This window comes from Cololabis saira, chromosome 4 (genome assembly GCF_033807715.1).
Source record: "Cololabis saira isolate AMF1-May2022 chromosome 4, fColSai1.1, whole genome shotgun sequence".
In the NCBI taxonomy this organism is placed as follows: Eukaryota; Metazoa; Chordata; class Actinopteri; order Beloniformes; family Belonidae; genus Cololabis; species Cololabis saira.
In genome coordinates, this window is record NC_084590.1 from 17,652,423 (window position 1) to 17,659,831 (window position 7,409).

A 7,409-nucleotide genomic window follows, 5' to 3' on the forward strand; every position below is an offset into this window, starting at 1 on the left:
AATTGCAACACTACTTTCTTACTGTGCAATAAGCACTCAGAGATCTGGGACTTGTCCTAAATTATAATAAAAGAAGGGTTATGCTTCTTTCGAAAAGGATTAGGTTATGAAATCTTGAAATCTTCCACACAAAAAAAAGAAAAAAGACATGGCTGTGACTGAATATGAATATCTCTGCAACTGTGTTAATGATTTAACGGTTCATGCTGGTGTCTTTATTGGCTTTTGTAATTGACTAAATGTCATTAAATGTAGGACTGCCCTTCAGATATCCTCCAGTGTCAATAAAGACCAACTGACAATTAAAAAAAGACTGATGAAATGGTTTCATTTTTGCAAATGCTGCTCGCTGGTGCACATATGACGAGGAAAGATGTCTGTCAGGAATAGGATGACAAGCTAGAGGTAAACTGGATGAGGCCGCTTTCTGCGGTTTTTCATGTCATCATCATCATCATTGTAATGTAGAGGACGGTTCTTCTGCTATCAGGCACAAATTACTATGGAACCAACTTCCAGTTTGGGTTAAGGAGGCTGACACCACCTCCACCTTTAAAACCAAACTTAAAAACGTTTCAGTTTATTAAAGCCTGTAGTTGGTGTAAACTCTAGTGTGTTAGGGCCAGTAGTCATAGCTGCAGCTGCAGGACCAGACTAAAACAGTTTGTCTTTTAGATAGCGTTGTCGCGCTGCTATAGAGCTACGCTGCGGGAGGACTCCAACATGATTCACTGAACGATGCCCATCACCCCTCCATCTCTTTCCTTTCTCAGTTATCAATTAGAAGTATCTCATCACCATCATTGTAGTCCATTGTTCTTGTAGTTTATTGTGCTGGTCTGCCCCCCCTCCTTTCCTCTCCTGTACATGTTTGCAGGCCAGAGCTTCAGGAGCTGCATGCTGACCTGATCACCTCAGTTCTTGCTTCCACCTGTGTGGATGTCTGGTAGATGCTTGCTGACATCCTGACAGCTGACAACCCCGACCGCCTCGGTGTCTGCTGTCTACATCTGCTTATATAGTCATCCCTGTAGTACACCAACTAACCATTGTGTCTGTGTCTCTCCTTTCTCTGTTCTTCATTATCTCTTTCCTGTTATCCTTTTCCTGCTCTGTCCAGCTGCCTCCGGCAGGTGGGGTCCCCCCTTATGATCCAGGTTCTGCTCAAGGTTTCTTCCCTCCTAAAGGGGAGGTTTTACCTGCCATTGTTTATGTAATAATTGCTTGGGGGTCATGTTCTGGGTCTCTGGAATGCGCCTCGAGACAACTTATGTTGTAATAGACGCTATATAATTAAAATTGAATGGAATTGAATTGAATTGAATCCTCATCATCATATTGCTGATCCAATCGAGCAACAATCTCATAACCTTGATTCTATGTCATCTAGGTACAATGAGCAATTACACATGGTGCTAAAAATGTCTCTTAGTTTATCCCTAATTTGTACCAAAGATGTCATGGAGGTTAAATTCAAATGCTGCTAAATACAGGTGGGTAAATTTGAAAAGCGTGTTTTATAAAGAAATGTGAGCAAAGAGAAATGAAGTTAGGAATATTCTTATAAAAGACAAAGAAACCGGTCTTCGGAAAGGTTGGCAGGATACACAAAAGCACAAAGCTGATTCAGGACTTTTCTCACAGCCTTTCATTTTCATAAGCTGTTCAAATGTGGAGGAAGGTGCAGAAAAGCTTCAAAGTAGCTTTAATCATAGCCCAAATGCAAGAGTTAAGCTTGACACTAAAAGTAAGAAAAAATTATCTTGGAAAGACGGTTCATTTTTTTGGCATATGATCATTTTTACCAAGGTAATAAGTGGTCTCTTATTCATTACTTGTGCTATTTGAAATGTAATAGCTTTTGTAAAGTAACAGCTCAGCTAATTTTAGGTGCTGGGAGTTCTGGGATGAAAGGAGTGAGTTAGAGAGGGGAAAATAATTTGGCTTCTCATTGTATATTATTAGAGGAAGCTCATGGACCGAGAGACACCCAGAGCGCTTAAACTCTGCACACAAGAAATAAAACACGTAATATGGCTGTCATAACACACACACACACACACACACACACACACACACACACACACACACACACACCTAGCTTTGAAGTTTACATTTCAAGCATCTGATTTTATGCTTGTGTTGTTTCAAACCTACTTCCAAAAAAATAAAGAAAATGAGATACCGAGGTCATGAAGATCAGGCAGCTTAACCAAAACTTGAGAAAGATATACACACACACACACACACACACACACACACACACACACACACACACACACACACACACACACACACACACACACACACACTATTGTTGCAGTTGATTCCCTTAATCTTTCCTTGATCAAATTCCAATACTTTTGTCAAGACAGTCGTTATTTGAGATTTTTATTAAGGCCCGAGAGGAGGGCCTTTTTGCCCCTTAAACGTGCCCCAAAAGTCACCAAATTTTGCACGCAAGCCAGGCCTGGCGAAAAATGTGATATTTCATGGTTTGCATCAATGGGTGTGGTCTAATGGCTCAACAGCGCCCCCTTGAAAACTTCGTGCCTCAAGCCCCACAATACGGTTTGACGTACATGCACGAAAATCGGTACACACCTGTATCATGTCGCAAAATATCTGAAGAAAAGTCTCTTGGCACCATGGCCGAAACCGAACAGGAAGTCAGCCATTTTGAATTAATCGTGTAATTTTGGCGCAATTTATGCCATTTCTTCGGCCGCTTCTTCGCCCGAACCGTAACGTGCACCCAGATGTGTTATACATCAAAATGTGCGTCTCGATCCTGCGACAACGCACATTACTTTTCTCGGTCAAAAGCGTTACCGTGGCGACGATAGACGCCAAAAAGCACACCCCCCTCCTTCATCTGATTGGTCCATATTTGATAGTTCCTACTTTCTGCCATAACTTTTGAATGGTTTGACATAAATACTCCTGGGTGTCATCGGACATGGTTTTGAGTCCTTGAACATAATTGGTGCAAATTAGCCCCGCCCCTTCTTTTGATTGGTCGATATCTGATAGTTCCTACTTTCTGCCATAACTTTTGAATGGTTTGATATAGAGAGTCGTGGGTGGTGTCATCCGCTAAATGTCCAGGCCTGAAAACATGTACATGCAAGTCATACAAGCGCTTCCACTGCAGCACGCCTGAACGTGCACAAGGGTGCGAGGGCCCGTTCATTGCTGCTTGCAGCTTTAATTCTCTTTGTCTGTTCTTACAGACTTTTAATAAAGCTAAGGCTCAGAAACGAGACATGAGCTGTAAAATGCTTGTCTCTCACATTGTTCAGATGTAAAAATGATAACGCTCGACCTACTCAGGTTCATTTGGAGTTGACCTGTTGTGGGCTGAAGTAATTTCTGCAGTAATATTTGTTTCAGTCGCCACCGTTCAGAGCATCCTGACGATAGCTCCTGCTCCATCAGCACACCGACGGAGACACGCGTAGCTCGCATCAGCGTTGATCACTTACATGGGCTCCGCAGCAGGATCGGCATTGACTTGACAGAGCACCAGAAACAAAGCCCATCCACCCTCACTGCTTTCAGACACAAATACCATTTATTTGCCAGTTTGTAACACAGTGGGGGAAGGAAAATGTGACAGTTTAGACAGATATTTTAACTCCATTCAAATAACTCTAGCTAAGGTTTAGACAAGCTCTGGCCTCTTCATCACTCTCAGCCAGTTAACTGCTCCTGTCAACTTGTCACTTACATTCAAACATCCGTATTCAAGCTGCCCACGAAAGCTGCAGGACTTTCCAGCCGGCCGTAACTCCATCTAGTCCTCTCTTGGCCACATATACTTTCATGATGTGGGTGATAAAGTCATTCTTTTTTTTTTTTTTAGTTTTCACTTGCTTCTGTCGATGCATCTTTGGTGGAGCGTGGAAACACTTTTATGATAGATGACTGCATCCCATACAGTTTCACTTATCTACAAAGAAATGTCAGTCTTGATTTGAGCAACCAGCCGTTCCTTAAGTTTGCTCTTATTCCAATTTCCTGCAATGTCTTTTTCCGATTTCATCACATTCCTGAATTGAGTGCTCCGATCAATTATGCTGCATATTAATGTCACTCCGTTTGTTTACATGACCTTAGGGAAAGAAAATAAAATAATCTGAAACAAATGTTTTCATTACTTCAAATGAAACTGGTTTTAATGTGTGAGCTGCTCACAAAACTAAAGATTTATCTGCCAATCATCAGTCCTTGGGTTGTGCAGGAGCCCACACAGCTCGTTCTGGATCGGCGTGTGCATTTGTGAATTTTGTCCTGTGCATTTTTGAATTATGAGACTGTTCTAGCCCCATACATCTCTCAGGGGTATCAGAACAACACAGGCTACAGAAGATAAAGTGATAAATGTACCGTAAGAAATTATTGAATCTCCATCATAGTTTATTGCAGTTCAACTGGTGTTTGCATCACCTAATCAGATTTGATAGCGGAAAAGCTGTCGCAAAGGATTTCAACACCCCCTGGCTCAATGTCACAGGACATGTGTCTTTTTAATCCCTTTATTTCTTCCCTGTGAATTATGAGCTCTTGATCATGTGAATGACATAGTGACAACAATACGGTTCCTGGAGGTCAGCCCCATATTATTCTTGTTCTTTTATGGCACACTGAGAGTATTTCCTCAATAGAATTGCTTGCTGACGCATGGGAGCACCGTTTTTGTCAGGCCATGTTGACTGTAAATTCAGATGAGTGGACCTGAGAACAGCGCTGATTGAATCTGTCATGCTGAATGGGATCTTGCTGTTATTCATTTATACAGATAAGTACAAGTTTGCATTAGTACTAATATTGTAAAGTCAAGGCCAACTGTTTTTAGACACGATTCTGTCTCTCCCTCTGTCTTTCTCTTTGGAAAAAAAAAAGCACAGAACTGTTACCTATAATTGCACAGTAGATTGCACTTTTATGGATTACCCCCCCATACACACTTATATAATAATGTAATGTGTCTTTTTCAATATTCCCAATAGACTTTTTTTTGGAAAACGCTGAAGCCTTTCGCACCCGTCAACCACCTCTCAAAGTAGTAATGCCCACCCACGATATCAAGAGGTCAATTTTCCTTTTCTCCCTCTCCCTGTCTGCTTTAATACAGAGGCTAGAATAATGACCTTACAAAACAATGTGAAAACTCTCAGAAGTGGAGCGTTTCATAATGCCTCAACACTATTTTGCCTGTCTAAAGCATATTCATGAGCGAATACTCTGAGTGGGGTAAAGGAGCTTCTGTGTAGAGTCCACTTATGAAGACTGTCAAAGTAGTGGGAGTTTCTATTTAGAGTCCAGGTTTTATTTTTTTTTTACTGTTTAGGCGATTGAGAGTGCAGATATCAGACATCACCAATATACTTAGTTTTTGCTCTTTCACATGACATTAGAAATTACATTAACAGAGGTCTGAGTCAAAAGTTTATAGTTCAAAGCATATATTGGCATATATACATACTTAATTCATACGTTAAACTAACTATTTTCCTCTTCCTTTTGTTAAAACAACCAGCGTCCTCTTCTGTTTTCAATATTCCTGTCTCATTTGGCATCAATGCGTTTCATTAGAGACAAAAGTGTGTGCCCAGTTTCAGCCATCTGCGGCTAACTTTAGAGTGATTCAAGACTTCTTCTCCACGAGCCTTTAAATGACAGTGATAGATGAGGCTGTCATCAGAAGCAGTGGAGCTCATCTTATGGCCCAACTTGCTGATTTCTGTTAACCCCTTTTTTTAGCCTGCTCCATAAAAGGAACAGATGGCTGTAAAGACACGGCCTCAGCTCCTCCAAGCCAAGTCAGTATTTTAACTTTAATCTTACATGGCATGATGAGTAGCTATAGTTCCTTTATAGTCCTATAATTACATACTACCATCCAATTCATCTGAACCAGGAGCAATGTCTTTTGGATCCAAATAACTGGGGTTTTAGTCATTTAGCAATTTAGCAATGGAGTGCCACAGGGTTCTGTACTTGGACAAAGGATTTTCAGTTTTGTATAAGCTTTAGTTTGATTTTAAAGCAACGCAGTATACTGTAAGTTTCTCTTGGTGTATTAATAATATACCACAAATGATCCTCATCTAAAAAGCCACATAAAAAAAAGTCAGCTTTTCAAAGTCACCATCTCAAACGCTTGTCACTTCTTAAAGGCATAAAGACCTGGAAGATTTGGAACTTAAAATCTGACTTTGTATTTGGTCCCATATGCTTGAATATTTCCCCCGCTTTTATTTTCTCTTTAATGGGCACCTGTTAAATCCAAAAGAGAATTTTAAATCATTCTTTCAACTTAGAAAGAGCAGCTGCCAACTCACATAGATAAAAACCTGATAAACCTAACTGTAATATTATGCCAATTCAACACTTCACTTTCACTCTACAGGCTCATTCTGGTTCCAAGAGTGGACAGGGAGACAAGGCCTTCAGTTCTACAACCCTTTTCCTGTGAAACCATCTCCCTGTTGGGAGTTGGTTTCATGGCAACACACAGGAAGGTGGGAGATAAGATCAGGCATAAATTATTTCTGAATTGATGAAGATAATTTTCATGATTGGCTGACATGACTGTGCCACCTGGTGATTGGCCAAGGAAGCTTGGTGTTTAGTTAGTTATTTTGATTTCTTTTTTGCTGTTCTCTTCTTTCTTCCTGATGCCTTGCTGTCTAGTACTAACAGAGCCCCTCAACAAAAAGGCAAGGCAGGTAAGCGATTTTAAAATAAAAATAAAATACCTTGCCAAAGATGGAAAAGAAAACACCTAGTCAAGGTTAAGGGACATTAAATGGTAAAGTATTATCCTAGCTTCCACATTTTTTTTAAGTGCTTTGTACGATCTTTTTGAATACTTTTCCAAACAAGTAATCTAAAAAATCTGGTTTGTTGCTATGTTTTCTCTTATACTTTGATGCAGAACTAGTTGAAAGAAAATTCATTTCACACATGTTCTACACTGCCGCTAAGTAAAACAACTCAAAGCGTAACCTTAAATGGATGTTAAAGCAAGTTTTTTTCCTTTATATTACATCAACCTACAGCATGTTATAATGTTTTTTCACATGCAATCAATACAAACATGTGCTATATAGATCGAACAATAGATATAGAAGAAAAGGGCTACTGCATGAGGATCATAAGCTGAAGCAGATGTTGCATTTTTATGCTAAAAGGCAAGAACCAGCGGTAAGGTTGAAAGAAACAGTTCTATGTGAAACCTGATAAAATAAGTGCTGAGGTCCAGGGGGGTAAAATCAATTTGCACAGGAAGAGTAAAAGCGATTCATACTTAGCTTAGACTAGCAATCTCCTTCGAGCGCCTCAGGTCTCTACAGATTATTAAAAAAGATCATATCTGACACGCCTGAATTTATTCCATCCTG